Here is a 21,202-nt window from a genome sequence, read left to right on the forward strand (position 1 = left end):
TCTCCTAATACCCTGGAGGCCAATAACAGCGCTGGTATGTGGCCACACTTGACGAGCAGCGCTGGATCACCAGCGCTGCACTCGTTATACCCCAAGCAGACCAGGTGTACAGCCAGCGCTGCAGCCAGGGAGTTGCAGCGCTGGATGTGCCTTGCAGGTGTGGACAGTTACTAATTGCAGCGCTGGAAAGCCTCCACCAGCGCTGCAACTTTCAAGTGTAGCCAAGCCCTTATACACAAGACTCATTCCAGGGCTCCAGCACCACCACTCTCCCCATACGTGCCCAACATATACACACACACCATAGATACATTAAGCTCTCCAGATTGGAATGACAGATCAGACGCAGGCATCTCATTTCACAGAAAAGAGGAGCACTGTTGCAAATACTTATTTCACCCTACTTTAAAAAGGTATTCAAGCTCCACGGTCAGGTGAACATGTTCTGTTGAATTATTGATGAAGGAAAGCAGAAGATTCACAGCAAAGTCAATGGAAAGTTTGTACTGAGACTGGAAGGGGGAAATGTTTTCTTCAGAGTATTTTTAGCTCGGATTTTCAAAAGGGCCTGAAGGAGTGAATTAGGCACCCAACTTGCACTGAACCACCTAACACCCTTAGGCGCCTTTGACTATCCCAGCCATCAGTTTCAAAAGCATTAATAGAACCACACAAATTACAGATGCAAAAGGCCTATCAAAGCATCTAACCTGCCCAACTGCTACTGCTGGACTGTTACCCTATATTATATTCCAGAGTGCTTGGTCCAGTCCATTTTCAAAGCATCTAAAGGAATCATCTCTCACTACAGGGTTCTGATCCCCACTCTCCCCACCAATGTTTCCTTCTCTTTCATGATTCAAATGAAATGCATCTCAATGCAAAGGATAAATGGCATGACTCAAGATGAAAGATATATCTGATGCTGGATTTTGCTAGCAAGAGAAGGATCAAATATGCACACATTGAACTGGCCTCAAGTTAAAGTGTGGTTATGGTCAGAAGACAATGTCGCTTGAACATTCCAGGTATCATGCTGAGCTTCCAGTGCGCACATTCAGGAAAAAAAAGAAATATAGCCATTGGGTTTGGGACTGGCAAATTGAACAATTTCTCATGTAGAAAATCAACTAATGGAGCATAAATGTGGAATAACCAAGAGGTGGTTTTTACAAAGACACTTTCTGGGTCACGCAGCCTCACCAAAAAGATTGTAAGTGCAGAAACTTACCGTGGCTGGCAGTTTTGCTGATGACACACAAGATGGACCAGGATGCAGCTTTGATCTCCCACAGCAATAATGGCCACTGTAAAAACAACCAACCAACACATCTATCAGTAAACTAAACAGATAATGACTCAGAAGACACTTCAGGAATGCAGGAAGTGCAAGAGAGAGGTGATTTCTTTTCAATCCAGTCACTTTTAGAACCCTATCACCAGTGCTTAATCTGTAATGAAAGACATACTGCGATTCGAACAGTTTCTTTACTTTTATGACTGATGCCACAAGCCCTGAGCTGTTGGGGCTATGTACTGCCAAACCTAGTGGTGCCAGGGCTCAGCCCTGGCACAAATTAAGTACTGCCTAGAACCCTACCCCATAGCCCCCAACCCCTTATCTTTGCTCCTATCCACATACTTAAAACCTCAATAAAAGCTTGGTATCAAAATAAATTACTGAGAGCAAAATTACTGAGAGGTAAAAGTCACCCTAGAGTGACCAGATGGAGGGGAGGACCTCCCTGGCTGCTTTCCCGCTCATTATCAGACAAGGAAAGACCTTCTTGTCTACACAAATTTATACATAAAATAAGAAAACTGCTGTGGAAATGTGATGTTGGGACAAGTGGGGGAGCGGCAGCAACTCCAGACAGATCTCACACCCCAGAATTATAGAAGTAGTAACTGCCATCCTTCCAAGATGCAAGCTGCTATCGGTCCCAGTGAATGATATGTAGGAAACCCAACAAGAGAAACCCAATTGTGCAAATATGCTCCATGAAGAGAATGATCATGGCCAGAAACAGTAATAATTTGAAGTTTTTCTAAGACCTCTCATCTGAGTTGCTCAAAGGGTTTTATAAACCTCAGTGGATTAAGCCTGTGAAGTGGAGAAAAGGTTCTACTGTAATCAGTTCATCCCTTAGCAAAGTACAGACATCCTCTGTATGGAACATGACAGCTACTGTACAGAAACCCTGCACCACAGTTTAAGGAAGGAAGGCTGTCTCTACCCTGGCAAAAATCAGATACATAACTCACCAACAGTTCTGCAGTTTTGTCTATGGTAGCAACAACGGAAGCTGTAGTGTAGACAGGACTCACTAACAGTACCCAAGCTCTGCTTCCTACACTACAGCTTCCATCATTGCTACCACAGGTGGTGAATACTGTGTTGCCAGCACAGATGTGGCCCTAGCAAAGAAGAAGTGTGCTCTATCCATATAGAAATGCAAAGGGGTTTTAGTTAAGCACAATCCAATCATCCTAGCAGTAATTTTGCCAGACCATCAGAGTTAACATGACAACTCCTCGGAAAGTACCACAGCATCTTCACTCACCACCAGCAGTCACAATCTTGGTTTAACATCTCATTTGAAAGATGGTTGGCTTGCAAACCACTGTCACAGTTCAGGGTAACTAGACCTTTATTTCCCCTCAGGGATCAGCCAGGGCACCTACACTCAGGCTTCCAGATCCCAGCTGTTGCCTCTCTTTGATGGAGACCTGCTCCCTCCCCCTTCTGACTGGAGTATTTCCAAGCTGTACAGTTCCTTGACTACGCTATGTTATCCCCGGTAGAGACAGGCTGCCCAAACAGAACCTGCTTGTTTTGGCCTTAGAGATGGCTAACAGCTGTAACTTCTACTGTTATAACAGTACAACAGCACTTCCTATGCAAGCCTACTTTATTCTTAGGGTAAAAAGCATGACAGAGAAAACATTAAAAACAATAAAAGAACCTACCTGCATGCTAATAAAATGAGCAGTGTTAACCCCCAGTGCTAAGATGGATTCCATCAGGAACAGTCCTTCAAACCCCCAACCCAAGGGGTTACCAGTTCATCATAGTTTCAGCTCAGAACAAGCACCCAGACCTTCCAACCCTACCCAGTAGACCTGTCCATTTGCTGGATCAGGAGGAAGGCTCTGAGACAATTTAAAACCAGGCTATTTATCCAAAAACCCTTTCATTGTCCAATGGTTCCTGGAGACTCCAGTTTGAACTAATATATGCATACTTCTCCAGGGGGATGGCTTCAACGGACTGATAACAGAGGAAGTACGTTAGTATCCCCCTTCCCTAGCAGAAAAGGTACACACAATGCCACAACAACACATACACAATTGTGTTTTAATACTATGTGCCCAAAAGGTATTAACCTTAACTTGATAAGATTTAACTGAATTCAGTAAACTTTACCTTAATTCCATAAGGTTTGTTCAGGACATAGTCAGTCTGTCACCACCACTCAGATTGGTTTACCATACTTTAACTCACATTTATAGCGAGTGGCTCCAGGTGCTGAATGCCAATAATTTCCAGATGGGCCCCAAATCCAGCAAAAAGGAAATCAGGCAAGACAACGGAGATCCTTGCTAGGTGAAGGAATGTTTCTGTCTGACATTTCACTGGCATATAAAGCTACCTGGCCCTGCGGAGAATCAGTAATACTTTCCATAAAGGTTGCTTTATTTTTAAACTGAGAATTAATGAAGTTGACACCAAGTGTTTCTTGAGCAGATATAGCTGTCTGACAGTTTTTAAAAGTCTTTAAAAGAAAAAAAAATCTTACATTGACAAAATACCAGGAGCAGCAACACCTTTTAAGGCAGAAGGAAGCTGAAAACCAAGCCCTAGTTTTTAAGCATGCCTGAGTCATAACAGAGAGTCCTCCACTAAAATCAAATTCACTGTCTGGGAAAGAATGAGTTAGGTGCCTGTGTGATAAGGACTAGAAAGGATCCCTCTTTTCTCAACATTTTAACCTGCTGGAGTAAGTCAGCTGATGTGGGTTTTGTCCCTTTGGATTGACATGGATTTGGCTCAATATGCGGCTTCAAGGCTCAGCACTGAAGTCTGTATCTCTGATTTTGGGGGGGTGGGCGACAGGGAGTGGAGGTGTTTGGCTTGGAGAGTAAGAGAGATGAGCAGTCAGTGAAACAAATGGAGCTAAATAATGGTTTCAGAGAGCTGTCTATTCTTTCTCTTGACAAGAAACACATTGGAAACATCTCCCAAGGCAAGGGCAGCGTCACAGGAATCATGAAGTGATTTCTGATTTCCTCTCCCTTGCTTTTATTTATTTATTAAAAAACAAACAGAAGATACAGGGCTCCCATCATCTGCCCCCACACCCTGAATGGTGGCAAACCTATGACCGATCTCTCAAGGAATCAGCTCACACACACATTGGGCCTAAATCTTCCATCATACAGGTGTACCCCCACTGAAGTCCATATAGTAAATTGCTCAGGAGACCTGAGGGTTTTTTCCTGGCTATGGAAATGATCTGCTGTGAGATCTTGGATAAGACCCTTCATCTCCCTATGCCTCTGTTTCCCCTCCCACGTTTTGTCGGTCTTGCCTCTTAAGACTGTAAGCTCTTTGAGGCAGGGACTGTCTCTTACTATGTGTTTGTACAGTTGGCTAACATAATAGGGGCTCTGTGCTACTTTAATGCTTCTACTACTAGTAATAAGAACAAACTACACAATGTCTCAGATTAATAATACAGAGTTTCTCTCATAACTCATTAATACTATATCCAATGGTGTGTTTTATTTTATTATTTTCCAGTGATTCTGGACTGTTTTAAATGTTTCCTGTTCTTCCTCCGGTGTGCACTGCAGATACAGTCGCACTCCAGTGTACTACAGTCGCTCTAATGGAAAATCTCTGACAATTTCTAACTCTTTAGCAGATTTCTTCTGGCTCACTTCACAGTTATTTAGCCCATTCACTGGCATGATCTTGAGTGGAGGAATTGCATCCTGGAGTGAGATAGCAAACTGAGCACCAGAACCTTAATTCAAAATGCTGATTACAGACATGTCACTGACAGACCAGTTCTCTAGAACCAGGACACGTTGAACTAGAAAGACAGGTAGTGTGAATCCCTTCCCTTCCCCTACCCCTTCCAAAACCTTGGTTGTCAGAACCTGCATTGTGTTTCTCTATGTCTGGGGTAAGGAATCTGGTTTCCACCTGCAACACAGCTTACATTTCTCCAGCATCGTTTGTTGCTGCTTGCTGGAATGTTTAAAAGTGGGTGTTACGAAAACAGAGGCATAGAATCATAGAAATGTAGGACTGGAAGAGACCACGAGAAAACATCACGTCTAACCCTCTGCACTGTAGCAGAGCCACACCTACACCATCCCTGACAGGTGTTTGTCCAGCCTGTTCTTAAACACCTCCAATGACAGGGATTTCATAACCTCCCTTGGAAGCCTAATTCCAGAGCTCAACTACCTTATAGTTAAAAGCTTTTCCTAAGATCTAACCTCTCAATCTCCTCTTCTGCAGATTCAGCCAACTACTTCTGGTTTTACCTTCAGCGTGTATGGGGAAAAAAAATGATAACCATCTTCTCTGTTAAACCGTTTAACATATTTGAAGACTTATCAGTTCCCCCCTCAGTCCTCTTTTCTCAAGACTAAACAGGCCCAGTTTTTTTCAATCTTTCTCCAATTTGTTCACATCTTTCCTAAGATGTGGCACCCAGTACTGGACACAGTACTCCAGTGTCAAGTAGAGCAGGACAATTCTCTCTCGTGTCTTACATATGACACTGCTCTTAATAAACCCCAGAATATTAGCCTTTTTTTGCAGCTGCATCACATTGTTGACTCATATTCAGTTTGTGCTCCACTATAACCCGCAGATCCTTTCCAGCAGTACTACCACCTAGCCAATTATTCCCCATTTAGCAGTTGTGCATTTGAATTTTCCTTCCTGAGTGAACAACTTTGCACTTGTCTGTATTGAATAACGTGCACTGATGTTGTGCTAGACTCCCATAAACACAACTCTGGCAATGCATCCTAATCTTGACCAGAAAATAACCGCACCCACCCTATGATTACAGTTCCGAGCCTCTCAGGAAAATATACAATAAGTTGGACCCAACTGGGTGGAGACTTTCTGATGCAGAAATACATTCCTGAGTGGGATGAGATCACCTAATACATTTAGCTGTGACCCTGGCAGGAGGGGAAAGGCTGGAGTGCTGACCTACTGCTTCACTCAGCATATCTTGGCAGAAGCCATCGTAAAGCAATGTTCCTTCCCAGGATCTGAGATACACACAGGTTTGACATTTACCAGCCTTCTATTAGCCAGAAGACAAGGTCTACTACCAGAGGCCATTAAAAGAGGCTCCATTCCTCCCAGACAAGCTGGTGAGTGGCATTATTAAGTCCTCTATGTGCGCATGCACTCAGAGTGATGATCCTGGAAGGTAGGCAGGTGGCTACCTCTCACCGCCAGATCAGACAACTGCCTTAACCAGTTCAAGTGACATGGTTCAGTTTGCCTTCCGCTTTCCTACCATCACAATCTTGTTTGTAACTCTGCGCCTGACATGCTGCCTGAACAGGTTTTTATTAGCACATCTGGGCAAATTTGGTCATCTCACCCCTTGTGTCTCTACAGGGGATTCAGTAGCCAGAGACATGCACAAAGAAAGGCACCTGGGAATGTCCATTCTGGGACGTCCTGCTGAACGTGGAGCTCAGAGGAAAATAAAAACAGATGTGTTGTTAAGATTTTTTTAAAAGGGGAATAATACCAACAAACTACATTGATTTTTTTAAAGGGACATTTTGCTTGTTGCCTGTATATTTTTTCAAGTGAGAATTCAATTGATTCCAGCCTGTTTATTTCAAATTATTTTCCTTCAATTCACATTGAATGCTACAAAACATTACCTTACCCTAACAGAAGGTTAAGACATGCAACACTTCATTGCCTGATGAAACTGTCCCATCAACAGGTGCTATAGAACTGGCATCTTAATAGACAAGCTATATCCCATTGACATCTGCTTCTGCTTCAGCACTTGAAGTATCCTCTTGTGTTCTCCCATCTTCAGCACTGATGCTCCCTCATCTTTCACCTAGTCCAACACTTCCTGAACTCTCTGCCTTTCACATCCCATCCTCACCTGCGGAAACTGCCTGATTCCATCGACATCTGCCTCAGCACTGTCTCCAAAGGACACTGAACTGTTTTTGAACTTCAGACTTCATGACTAAGACCCCCAAGATCTTCTGCTATACACAGGGGTACCGTTGTTAGCAACTGGAGTAGTGGGTCTGAGCTTTCATGGAGCTAGTGCAAGGGCAGCTGAAGGCACAGTTATTAATTTGCACTGAGTAACCAGTCGCACTGTATGTCCATTCTGCAAGTCACAGTGGGAAAAGTGGGGCCCAGTCCAAAGTCCCTTGAAGTCAATAAAAGGACTTCCATTGATTTCGGTGAGTGGTGGATCAACCCCTTGGTGAATAGTAGATCTAGTAAGGCTCCGACCGTTCATAACTACGTCCCCAATAACATGACAAACACCGAGGAGTCCTCGTGGCTCCTCGTTGTTTTTGCTGATACAGACTAACACAGCTACCACTCTGAAACCTGTCATCATGACAAACACTGGCTCACTTAGCTATTAGCTCATTGGGATGCTATATTCTTGTGCAAAATCCACAAAACTGCAAATGAAAGTGACTATGGTCACTGGACAACATTCTTCTCCTAGTCTTGGTTCTGTCACTATAGTGTGATGAAGCAACTGAATAGATTAGTGCTGCCGTTTATTCAAAAGCAGTTGACCCAGAGCAGAGAGTGATAGACTTGGCAAATTATGAGATATGTAATCTGTTCTATATATGTGTTATAAAACCCTTACCACCATAGTATCAGAGTGCCTTCTAGTAGTCCACTAAGCAACATGACTAACATCTATCATATGTTGTTTATTCTCCCATCATTTCCTCAGAGGGAGACGTGTGTACAGTGGACGGTCTTGTTTTAGTAAGGTGTGTGTTTTGTTTTTTGAAAATATACACACCGCTCTGTGTTTATGTTAAAGAAGGCAAGTCAAACAAAGCACCTTGCACTTGAAGTGGAAGGTGGTACAGTTTGTGATAGCCCTGAGTTCCTGGCGGTATTCATTTCACAGTCTTGGACCAGCCCCTGAGAAAATTCTCTCCCACAGAAAAAAAGAGTTTTACCTTTATTGTAGAAGGCTCCAGTGTCCAGTGCACTAGAGGAGCATGAGATGTTGACCACAATCTTCAGCCTGGAGCTTTCGTCAATCTTTTAGCGCCTCAGACCGTGGTATGCCTTAAAGATAAGGATTGAGACCTTGAACTTAATTTGAAACTCTATGGGAAGCCAGTTTAGAAGAAAGATTGAATGAGTTTGCAGTAGCCTGTGTTTTGTGAGAAGATGCACTGCAGTGTTCTGTACTAGTAGGAGTTTTCTAAGAGCTGAAGGCTTCATACCCAAGTATAGTGCAATGCTGTAGTCCAGCCAAGAGGTGACGAAGGCATGATTAACCAAGGCCATGTCATCATCCACCAGGATTGGATGGAGTCTCCTAGTGGATGGGAGATGATGGAACACATTACTCAGGGATCCTGCTTTGTGAAAGCTTAGCATCAACAAAGAATTCAAGAGTACCACTAAACTATGGACAGACTGAATTGTGAGTGCGTATCTTCAACCAAAGGAGACTGCACCATGGCTGCAAACTCTTCAAAACACTTCCCTTTACTCAGCAACGTCACTTCCATCTTGTTCTGGTCCAGCTTCAGCCAGCTGCTGTTCATCCATCAGCCGATCTTATTCAAGCACAGGGCCATCTTGGTGGTAATGGTATGATCATATGTGAACAAGGATAAGTAGAGGTCTGTCATCTACATATTGATGGCACTTCAAGTCCATGTTGTTTGACAAGTTCATCTCATGGCTACATTTAGACATTGCAAACAGCTGGAGAAATAATTGATCGTCAGGGGAATCCACAAGTGAGTAATCTAATGGTTGAGGTGAAGTTTCCCAACACTAGTCATTGGAAGAGTTCCCTCCAGGAAAGACTTGAACCAATTTAGCACAGTACCATGGACCCCTGCCACTTCACTCAAGTGAGACAGCAGTACCTCATGGTCAACAGTCTTAAATGTTTGCACAGAGGTCTATACTCTATCCATTGACAGGAGGAGATCATCCATCAGTGCCACCACAGCAGCTTCAGTTCCATGTACTAAGTTGAATCCAGATTGTGCCAGTTCTAGAATATTAGCTTCAATTAGATGAGCATGTAGTTGGCCTTTGGCTAGCTTGCTTCTCTCTGAATTTGCTCAGGAAAGGAAGGTTTGATACTGGGTGGTGCTTCACTGGGTACGTCAGAACTAGCCTAGTTTTCTTCAGTGTGAAGGAGGAAGTGAAGGATGCATTGACTGTTTCAGTCAGGAGTAGCACCAGTTGTTCATGACTCTCTTTCAAAAGCCAGAAGGGCCTGGGTCAGATTCACAAACCTTGTGTCAAGACTCCTTTTGGGTGTTCAGAACTCCTTGATGAGTGAACTTACAGAACTCTGTGAATGCAGGTCAGCTGTTGGTTGGTGGGTGGGTAGGTATAAGCAGAGCAGATCTATGTCATTTGAGAAGGCTTCCCAAACATATGTGATCTTCTCAACAAATTAAGACGACAGTTCTTTGCAGTGGTTGCTGCTCGGTTCTGATGCAGACTGTAGACACTTGGAGTTGAAAGTATTTTAATCTCCCTGGATAGCTCCTTGGGATCGAATTTGGCAATTTCAATGGAGGCTGATAGGAAGGTTCTCTTGGCCTGGAATACAGCCTCAGCATAGGCTTTGAGGCATTTATTATGTTTCATCCCGTCTATATGAGCCTTTGTTTTTCACCGGGGCGCTTGAGTTTCCACCCGCCTCTCCTCATACAGTGAAGAATGTCAGAAAACCATGGAGGTCGGTGTGGGCAACAGGGAGGAAGGAGCCATTTGGGGGCCAGGGATTGTTAGGTGACCTCAACAATCACGGCAAGCTGCTCTAGATCATTTTTAGAAGTTTCTAAACATTTTTAGTTATTTCTCTCTCTTCCTGCCCTGTACAGTTAGCTTCACAGCACTAAGAGCGCCTGGCCTTACTGGCTGAGGAATATGAAAAACAGCACCAATACAAATGGTCTGTCCCGAACACATGGCATACACAAAACTTGACAGTGTGGTATGGGATAATAGTTATGCTGGCATTTGTTTGAGATGATGACCAGCACAACTCACTCATAACTTTCACACTCATGGTTCATACAGCCATACCAAACTTGGGTCAATAAGTGGAAATAAGTCACAAATCTTAACAATGAAGATAATTAACCACTGACAGATTACCAATGAATGAGGTAGGAAAGTATTATTATCCCTATATTACAAATGGGGAACTGAGGCAGAGAGAGACTGATTTACCCAAGGTCTCACAGGAAGTCTGGGGACAGAGCAGGGGACTGATCCCAGGTCTCCCAAATCTCAGGCTAGCATTCTAACCACCAACCATCCTTATTCGCAGCTAGTTCAACCACAAATGGTTGGGCTCAGTGCAGGAACTGCTGTGTGATATTCTATGGCAGCAAATCAGAGTGGCCCTTTCTGGCCTTAAAAAAAAATAAAAAAATCTATCATATTTATGTTTACTTTTGTGGTTTGCCAGAAGTGTTACCAAGTTTTCCAGACTTTCTATGTTAATCTAGGCTCATTTTTTGGCTTCAGATAGAAACACGGAGAAACTCAAAATGTAACTCAGGCCTCGTAAACCCAACTGAATGGCAGCTGGCAAGTTCTGCACATCACACACAGGGTACACATGGGTGTCTCAGGAATCGTTCATCACCCCAAGGAAAATAAATTTGCACTTTCACGCCAAGAACTGCCTCCCACTTGTGTCTTTAATTGACATTTCCCTGTCTATGCCTTGTGAGCACTGGTGCTCATGAAACAAGGAGATTGACAGCTAGAGCCCACAAGAGAAGTGTGTAGGCAGCTGCTCTTTCATTCCATTACAATAAAGTACCAGGCTCTTATTAGGTACCAGAGAGCAGCCGGCTCTGTTGCACAACACTACACAGGAGAAAAGTAGGTTAGGTGCAATTCACATGCAGCCAGGAACATATACAATTTGGGGCACTGATGGAGGGAAGAGAGGGAAAGCAGCCCACCTTCACCACAGTGACTTCCAGTCCCACAGTCACAGCCACCTAGTTTCCTTGTGTCATTCGACAGGCTAACTAGGCAATCACACACAGCATTTAGGCAGCTGGTTAATGACTTAGGGCTTGTCTACACTGGCAAGTTTCTGTGCAGTAAAGCAGCTTTTTGTGCTCAAACTGCAGACATGTACACACTGCCAAGCCACTCTGTGCGCAGAAACTCCTCAGCTGCAGCGCTGAAAAAAAAAAAAAAAAAACCTCGACAAGAGTTGCAAGGCTATTTGCGCAGAGGCTCCATCACTCTATTGCCGGTGTAGACACTTGATTGCTTTCTGCGCTGTAACTGGCCTCCGAAACTGCCCCATAATGCCTCAAGTGACCGCTCTGCTCATTGTTTTCAACTTGGCTGCCCTGGAGACATGTGCCCCTCCCCTTTCAAAGCACCGTTTCTGAAACCCTTGGGTGCTGTGCTGATCTGGTCCAGGACACAAAGCAAACCATTCATGTGGAATGCCCGTGCTGTTGAACACAGAGGCGAGTGTGAGTGTGTAGGCGAGAGAGAGAGAGAGCTGTGTAGAGAGCCCAGGGAGGGAAGCAGGGGCTGATGTCGGGGTTTTCCCCTCCCCTGGCTCCAGAGGTGAAAGTAAGCCGGTCCCGTCCAGTACGGCGTACCCGCAAGAGCCAGTACGCCGTGCCGGACAGCACCGGCTTCCGCAGCGGGGATTTAAAAGGCTCTGGGCTCCCTGCTGCAGCGGGCAGCCCAGAGCTCTTTAAACCCCCCTCCCGTGGCTGGGCTGAGGCCAGATTTAAAGGGCTCTGGGCTGACACGGCTGCGGTCAGCCCAGAACCCTTTATATACCCCGCCTGCGGCTCCGGCGGCTGGGGTAGGGCCAGATTTAAAGAGCTCTGGGCTGCTGCAGCTGCAGCGTTTTAATACAAGTGGTATAACTTGTCGCACAGAAACTTGCCAGTGTAGACATACCCTAAGTGTTTAACTTCCCAGTATTAGGACAGGCCACATTTTTACCTTTATAGACCCCTTTTCACCTCACACTGAGAATAGCTACCGCCCTTAGTGCATCCACACCAGCAAAAGCCAGATGCAACGATGGCAAACTGCCCTGCGACATTTTTGCCAGAGCACATGCCCCTCAAGAGGTGGCAAGGCAATGATCGTTCTATCCCTGCCCCTTCCTGTAAGCAGGCCGGCGCTGAGGCAGCACCTTCCAGTTTAAGGCAACTTTGGGAGTCCTGCTTCTCACCAAACCCAGCCAGCGGAAGCTGCCACAGTAACAGTGCAAAGCAAAAAGGAGGTCCTTTCACTCCAAAACTGAGACACTTCCATGATGCTCCCCTGCTCCTGCCTGCTCAGAGAGTACATGGGCCTGAACATGGACCCCTGCACGACAGAGCGATGACCTATCACACATCAGACACCTATTTGTAATAACACGGAGCCTTATGAAATTCTCTTTCCTGACCAGAATCAGCATACAATGTTGTAGTTCTGGCACGCATTGTAAAATGAACAGTGCGACTGACATGGAGCTGCTATGTCATAATCTAAGAATACCGCTATGTAATAATGGTATGAACACCGTTGGGACTGGCTGCTATGAAATATATTGAAAATACTGCTGTGAAACAATGGTACGGATTCTGCATGCAACCTGGTCAGTGAGGTAAAGTAACTGCATTAAATTAGGCTTGAATAAAAACAGGGAGTGGATGGGCCATTACACAAAGTAAAACTATTTCCCCATGCTAATTCCCCCCACACACAGTTCCTCACATCTTCTTATCAATTGCTGGAAATGAGCCATTTTCATTACCACTACAAACAGTTCTTTTTCTCTCCTGCTGATAATAGCTCACCTTAACTGATCACTCTCCTTATAGTGTGTATGGCAACACCCATTGTTTCATGTTCTCTGTGTGTGTATATATATATCTTCCTACTGTATTTTCCACTGCATGCATCCAATGAAGTGGGCTATAGCCCACGAAAGCTTATGCTCAAATAAATTCGTTAGTCTCTAATGTGCCACAAGTACTCCTGTTCTTTTTGTGGATACAGACTAACACAGCTGCTACTCTGAAACCTGCATAGCTACAGTGGGTATTAGAATTTCCTGGATGAGTGTCTTGATCTAACTTAAGAGGAACCCAGTGGAAGAACAAGCAGGAAAGCAACACAAGCTCCCTAGCAACCTCTGGCACACATTTGAAGAACAATGGGGAATGAGCTATTAGTTCCCAAGATTTTTTATCCTGTCTCCAAGAAAAATACAAACCTTGTTTTGCCAGGAAACAGTTACAACCCCTCTTAGGACAAGTAGAGGTAGGAGGATTAATTGCCAGGCGCTGTCTAGGGGACGGACTGACACCAAGAGGGATGACACAAGGAGTCTGAAGGGAATGGCAAGCCTTATGGAGATGCAGGCATGCATATAGGCAGTTTCATTGTTTTAAAGTCGGTTTTCTCCTGCATACTTTTGTTCTAAATAAACAAGACTTGCTCTTTAATTGCTACTTAACACAGTCATTGCTCCCAAAGAGAACAGACCTGCAGGCACTGAACGCAAGTCAAACCTGTTGAGGTAATTACGACTGATACACAGGGAACTGCAACCCAGGGTACAGTCTGAATGGGAGAATCATGTGTTTCATCCCAAGACAGGTGACAGTGCAAGCCCAAGAATGGAAGGGGGGTGCACTCAGAGACCCGGAGGGGTCAGAGGTGCAGTTAACCTGGTAACCGTAGCAACGGTACAATGTAAAACTTACCTATGAGACCTGTACTGGGGCTATAACACAGAACTACTCATGAATAAGAAATAGGGACAGATTATCAGAAGTGCTGAACATCCACTAAAATCAATGGTAGATATGGGCACTCAGCCCCTCTATAAACCAAGCTCTGAAGGTCTCCTACAGCAGCCTGACTTGGTTCTTTTTTCCTAGGGCCAATGAAATGTTGACAGACAGGATAATAATGATACTTTTCCTAAGGGCCAGACCCAAAGCTCACTGAAGTCAGTCAGCATCTTCCCATTGACTTAAATGAGCATGAGGTCAGGCCTTAAGGGTCGAAAAGTAGATTCCTGCCTGAGCCGATACTTTTTTTTTTTTTTAAACACACAGGCTACTGAGGCTCTCATTAAACAATCTGATTTATTCACAAGCTCCTACTGTAGCTCTGTGAGAAACTAATACTCACCTCCCTGTAACCTCTTCACTGGGCAAAAGCAGCATTACCCACCACCCTTACAAATTTGCAGCGCTGCAGCAGGGTGTGAAAACACACCCTTCTCCAGCGCTGCAAATTGCGGCGCTGCAAAGCGCCAGTGTGGTCAAAGCCCCAGCGCTGGGAGCACGGCTCCCAGCGCTGTCCATTATTCCCCACATGGAGGTGGAGTACGGACAGCGCTGGGAGAGCTTTCTCCCAGCGCTGGCGCTTTGACTACACTTACACTTCAAAGCGCTGCTGCGGCAGCGCTTTGAAGCGCTAAGTGTAGCCAAAGCCGTCTGAGAGATGCCATTTTAGACTGCTTTCCGCTAGTCACTGCCACCAGGCATTGCTGCAAACCCTCAGGCCTTATGTCGTCTTTTTGACTAGCACATTCCAGTTTTAGATTACTCCTGGCTACCTCCTTAAGCCATTTCAGTTATTCCCCAGACTACAGTACATCCCCAGAATTAGTCATCTTGTTACAACCCCCTCCTCAAGTCCTGTAAATATGTGGTATGCCTTAGGAAACACTCTCTTTTGGCTGTGACAAGAGGTATGACTCTCACTTTACAGATGGCTGAGAAGGATAACAAGGAATTTATTCAGGGCTCTGTACAAATTAGACTATCATCTTCCAGACAGAATCAACAACAAACATTTCCCAACCACATGTACTTAGAAAGCCCAAGGAAGCATTTTGGTCACCATCAGCAACCTCAGAATAATACGTGACCGTATGGAACAGCACCTGCCATTATGGGCAGCCATGTCATTCCACTCCAGTGGAAAACATCGCGGATCTGCTTTAATGGGGCAATCACCCCCACTGAACCCGAGGAAAACCAAACATACTCTCTTAAATCACACATGGAAACTGGGCTAGTGCTATGGAGCTGGTCTCAAAGTGTCACTGCAGAGAGGAAGGTGGGGCTTAGGCTTAAGGCACCAGAGTCAGACTCAGGAGAGCAAGGGTTCAGTTCCTGGCTCTACCCCAGAGTCTCTGTGCAAACTTGGACAAGTCACTTAGGAACAGAGTAAAATTTCCAAAAGCATCTGAGTAACCCTAAGAGCTTGTCCTTAAATCCCAGAGGTGCTTTTGGAAGTTTTACCCTGAATTTCAGCAGCCTAAAAAAGAATCAAGTCCTTAATCTCTCTGAACCTCAGTTCTCCACATCTAAGGTGGGGGTAATAATACTTCCTTTGTCTGTCTTGTCTTGAGAGCGAGACAGTAAGCTAGTTAATCAGTTGTAAATGAACGGAGGGAGGGGAAAGAGAAGCAGGACTCCACTCTAAGAGGCTATGACTAGGGTCCTACCAAATTAATGGCCACAAAAAATACATCATGGACCGTGAAATCTGGTCTCCCCCCGCCCCATGAAATCCGGTCTTGTGTGTGCTTTTGCCCTATATTATACAGGATTTCACAGGGGAGACCCATGTTGCCCAAATTGGGAATCCTGACCCGAAAGGGAGTTGCAGGGGGTCACAAGGTTATTTCAGGGGCATCACGGTATTGCCACCCTTACCTCTGCAGTGCCTTCAGAGCTGGGCGGCTGTTGGCCAGGTACCCAGCTCTGAAGGCAGCGCCCTGCCAGCAACAACACTGAAGTAAGGGTGGCAATACCATACCATGCCACTCTTACTTCTGTGCTGCTGCCTTCAGAATTGGGCAGCCGGAGAGTGGTGGCTGTTGACTGAGGGCCCAGCTCTGCAGGCAGCAGTGCAGAAGTAATGGTGGCAATACCACACCATGCCATCCTTACTTCTACGCTGCTGCTGGTGGCAGCTCTGCCTTCAGAGCTGGGCTTCCAGCCAGCAACCACCACTCTCCAGCCACCCAGCTCAGAAGGCAGTGCCACTGCCAGAAGCAGTCAGAAGTAAAGGTGGCAGTACTGCAACCCCCCCTACAATAACCTAGCAACAGCCCCATAACTCCTTTTTCGGTCAGGACCCCTACAATTACAACACTGTGAAATTTCAGATTTAAACAGCTGAAATCATGAAATTTACAATTTTTAAAATCCTATGACCGTGAAATTGATCAAAATAGACCCTGAATTTGGTAGGCCCCTAGCTATGGCAAAAAGGATCCCTTCCGGGGGGTCATAACTGAAAGAAGGAGATGACAATAGTACTGGTCACTGATGACAACACAGAGCCACATACCAAGGTAGAGGGGTTGATCTCTCAAAACAATCTAAATTAAATAAAGTGTTGCATTTCCCTGTTGCCTTTCATCTGGTGGGGTGGGGAGTGGAAGAAGATGTGGGAGGGGCTGATCAGAGCATTTTACAATCACACAGATGCTGACTAAGGAAACGCCACTGCAAGTGGAGATTAAACAGGAAGGATAAGGGTCACTCACAGGTCTGTTGGTATTTTAATAGTTCCATCGCTTGACAGCATGTTTCTTGCTAATTCCTGGGCACTGGTATGGTCCCAACACAGCTATCCCACCCCAGCAACTTCTGCCACTTTCCTTTCCATCTCTATTTTACCTTCAGCCTGCCTCAATCTCCCTGTTCTGAAACAGTTCCCCAGGTTGAGCCTTCTTGATACGATTGTTAATAACTAACTTTGTACAGCTAGCGTCATGCAGTCCTGCACACACTTCCCAGAAGCCTTGGTTTAATGCCAGCTTTCGAAAAACCTGCACACGCAGCTGTAATAAAAACAAAATGCCTTTGTGTCTTACAGGGATGCGGGGAAGCTGCTAAAATGACTGTATAAGCATGAATTCAGATCACCCAGCATACTTCAGTTTCTGGGGCATAGAAGACAAGAGAAAAAGCATGGGAATCAGTACAGAGATCAAGTACTCAATTCAAGAATGCACTTCTGCTCGAGACAGCACTTAAGTACCTGCATAAATATTGTCCTAAGCGAGAGCCTTCATGCATAACAAGAATAGAGCATTTTTATTATTATAAAGGAGCAGTGAAAGGAACATGTTTCTGTATTCTGTAGTGCTGAATTGTTGTATCAACATTACTTTTTCTTTGCGTTTACCTAGAATCCAAGTAGCTGCTGTGTGAAAATATCAATCTATACAGTGCCGTAAGTGCACATAGTACTGTGCTGTGGCTGATCTGCGGCTAAACTCTTAACAGGGCTCTGCTGCAAAGAGTTTACAGTCTAAGGTGTTAAGCCAGCAATGCGTTTAAGCATATGCTTAAAACTTTCTGAGAACTGATGTTGACTTCAGTGGGACTACCAATATGCTTAAAAGTTAAGCATGTTGGTAAGTGCTTTGCTGGATCACGGCTTTAAGGCAGAAGCAAACTGAAAATAATCAGATATAAGACAGAACAGAATAGAGTGTGAATGCTAGAGCGAGATGGTACAGATCAAGACTCACAGTTGGTAGGAAGTAGGAGCAGAATATCTACCACAGGAAGCCAGACAAGGAGTGGGATCTGGCTGAAGGAAGTTACTCCCTCAGGAAAGGCTGTAAAGAGTGAGCTGCTAAGAGTTACTCTCAGGTTGAGCAGAGCAGGAAACCAGACTTACGAAACCACCTTCTGACCCCTAAATTATGGGTTGTTTCTCATGCATCTGACCTATCACACCGGAACATTCCCAACAGCTTTATTCAGAGATTAATTCATCTCACTAGTCTGCAGAGAGTGTTAGTGGGTGAGACTCAGACATCCATATCCAGTCAACTCAGTTCCTGCCTGTAGCAGGTTCCCTGCTGGGCCCACCTGCCTCCTGCCCCCACTGGGCTGAGAAAGTCACTCAGAGTCCTTGTTACAGTGCTCACCTGGTGCTTTATTTTACAAGTAGTGTTCCCACCACCTTTTCACCACAATACATACAATCCCTTTCTACTTGTCTACCAGCCAGAGAGCAACCGGACAAGCTACTTCTCCCTTAGTGCAGCTTCCCCTCTTCCCAGCTCCTCCCCTGGCTTCCTTCCCCTGGGGCTTTTATCCAGCCCCAGCCTAATGAGGCAGCAGCTGTTCCAGCTTCTCCAATCAGGGCCAGGTGATCTACTCAGCTCCAATTCACCTCCCTTAATTGGAGCTGGAGTGACAGGGAGTTGGCTAAGCAGCTTTCTGCTTAGCACCCTGTCACACACCTCCCTCCTTTTTCCAAACCACTCAGTTTGATTGTCCAGGTCCCTTCTTCCCCTTTCTAACAGGTGGGTCCCTAGTAGGGAGGTCTTCATCTTTTGAGTGACCTACTGGGGCTTCCTTGCAAGGTTCAGCCATCCCCCATCTGCAGAAAGTACATTGCGTTGGGGGTCAGCCATCCCATAGCACTGCTTCCGCCCAGAGGTCATCACACCAGTCACACCCCTCAGTGCGCTCCTTCACCTCTGGCAGGGATTCAGGATTGGCCCTGGCTTCCTCCTGGGCACCCAGGACCTCTGATTCCCAAGACCCCTGAAGCAGTATTCGGGCCTCGTCTCCTAGGGGTCTGCCTACAGCGTTCTGTTGGGCCCACTGACTCTGCTGAGAGTCCTGGGGTGGATATTCCCTCCCTATCTTCATTCTCCTTTTCCTTGTCCCATTCTCCCTGACTCGGGCTCTGTTGTCTAAGGCTTTCAACCTTTTCCATCTCCTGTCCTTCCTGACTCGGGCTCTGTTGTCTAGGATTCTTTAGCTGAGAGACCTCAACCGGTCTCTCTCTTTCCTCACCCAATCTCCCTTCCCTCTGGGCCAGGGGTCCCATCACCACAGGGTATGGCATGGTCTCTACCACCCTGACCCATTTCCAATAGAACTGGCCTCCAACCTCAAGAGGTACGTGGGCCATTGGGCACTGCCTCTTATCCCCATGGATGCATCCCAGATTTTGGCCCCAGGAATTATCCCCTGCGGCTTCACCAGCCCCCTCCTTACTAGAGGGCAGGCTGAGGCTAAGTCCACCAGACTCCGCTGGGGTTTCCTCCCCACCTTAACCGGAATGGTGGACAGTTTTCGCCCCTTCCTCCACCCTCCAGAGTTGGTCCACCCACAAAATTCCACAAAGCCACAGTCCATATCTGGGCAGTCCTGCTTTTTATGTCCTACTCCCCTGTACTGCCAGCAGATGAGTTGCCTGGTCCCAGTGGTACCTCCCCCAGTGGTCTCCCGCTTTTTCTCCAGACCCTTTCCGGTCAGCGTTTCCTGGGATTTTCCTCCGACGGTCCTCTTCCTTGTGGGGTGCCCCTCCTTCCTGAGGGAGTCTGCCTCCACATACTCCTCTGTCAGCTTTACCGCAGCCTCCACTGTGCCCAGTTGGTGCAGTCTCACCCATACCCTTGTCCTCTCAGGGAGGCCAGGAAGGGAGCTACCTGCAGGGCCCAGGTTGTCCTGTCCCATCCTGCTCCCATGGCTACCCGCTCAAACATGCCTAGGAAGGCATCAGGGTCATCTGCCGGGCCCATTTTATATAGTCCTAAGCCCAGTGCCCGCACGCCATCCCCTCCCGGGGGACTCATCGCCTTCTGGAGGAGCTGTTGCTGAATGGTGGTCTGCTCCCAAATGGAGTCTTGCAGGCTCCTCTGCTGTTCAGCTTGCCGGCTGAGCAGGGCCTGCCTCTCCACCTGCTGGGACTGCTGAAAGGTCTGTACTGCTTTCTGCAGCTCTTCTTGCTGCTTGATTAGCCAATGCAAGGTCTCCTCCATCTCGGGCAGCCAAACTCTTGCTCTGGCACAGATCCCGGACAAGCCCCCACATGTAGCAGGTTCCCTGATGGGCCCACCTGCCTCCTGCCCGCACTGGGCTGAGAAAGTCACTCAGAGTCCTTGTTGCAGTGCTCACCTGGTGCTTTATTTTACAGGTAGTGTTCCCACCACCTTTTCACCACAATACATACAATCCCTTTCTGCTTGTCTACCAGCCAGAAAGAGCTAGGACAAGCTGCTTCCCCTCTTCCCAGCTCCTCCCCTAGCTGCCTTCCCCTGGGGCTTTTATCCAGCCCCAGCCTGATGAGGCAGCAGTTGTTCCAGCTTCCCCAATCAGGGCTAGGTGATCTACTCAGCTCCAATTCACCTCCCTTAATTGGAGCTGGAGTGACAGGGGGCTGGCTAAGCAGCTTTCTGCTTAGCACCCTGTCACACTGCCTAACAGCTCATCATTAGTCCACGTGGCCCTGCCTCATTTCTTTAATACAAGAAAGGTGACCTCCAGCAACTGTCACCTGTCCCCACCCAGACTCATTTCACGTGATTAAATGGTTAAGCTGCTGTGGGTGCCCAAAATTACATCCAAGTTCATGATATGGCACTGGGTTCTCCCTCAACAGGGCACGCTTGTCAGCAAGACCAACATTGCATATGGCCAAGTAGGCAGGTATCATGCTCACCTTCCTCTTCTCAAGCCCCTAGGTTTCCTTAGCATGTTGCTGACCAGGATCTCATTCAGTGACCGCTACCTGCGCAAGCAACACATCATGTTCCTCTCACACACGCCCTTTTGGGAACAAACTATGGCTCCTGGGACTCGATCCATCATTATTTATTATGTGTATTACCATTACACCTACGAACGCTAGTCATGGATCAGGACCGCACTCTGCTAGGCGCTGTACAAACACAAAACAAACAGATAATCCCTGCCCCAAAGATCTTACAATCTAGGTGCAAGATCAGAGACACTCTCACTTGGGAAAGTGAGAATCACCTTGTGGATTCAGCTGCGTAACTCCAACCTGGTGACAGAATTAGCAGGAACCTCAGTTACTCCACTGTTCTAAAACCTTGTCAATCAGATTCTCAGCTGGTGTAGCTTCACTCACTTTAAAAGGAGC

At 46.3% G+C, this 21,202-nt stretch overlaps 1 protein-coding gene across 7 annotated transcripts in view; it reads right to left on the bottom strand.

Moving 5' to 3' along the window:
- TSPAN4 (tetraspanin 4) overlaps positions 1 to 21,202 on the bottom strand; it is a 645,425-nt gene that overhangs the window by 525,921 nt on the left and 98,302 nt on the right. For 5 of the 7 annotated variants that reach the window (XM_039535300.1, XM_039535295.1, XM_039535296.1 and 2 more), the window contains exons 1-2: positions 18,228 to 20,323; positions 1,232 to 1,307 (exon numbers count right to left, since the gene is read on the bottom strand). The exons of 1 other annotated variant lie outside the window; for it this stretch is intronic. The gene's annotated coding sequence lies outside the window, so the exon portion shown is untranslated. Of the gene's footprint in view, positions 1 to 1,231; positions 1,308 to 18,227; positions 20,324 to 21,202 lie in introns of those variants that run through there. One more of the 7 variants, XM_039535292.1, reaches the window with a different exon arrangement.

Source organism: Mauremys reevesii, linkage group 4, assembly GCF_016161935.1.
Source record: "Mauremys reevesii isolate NIE-2019 linkage group 4, ASM1616193v1, whole genome shotgun sequence".
NCBI classification, from domain to species: domain Eukaryota; kingdom Metazoa; phylum Chordata; order Testudines; family Geoemydidae; genus Mauremys; species Mauremys reevesii.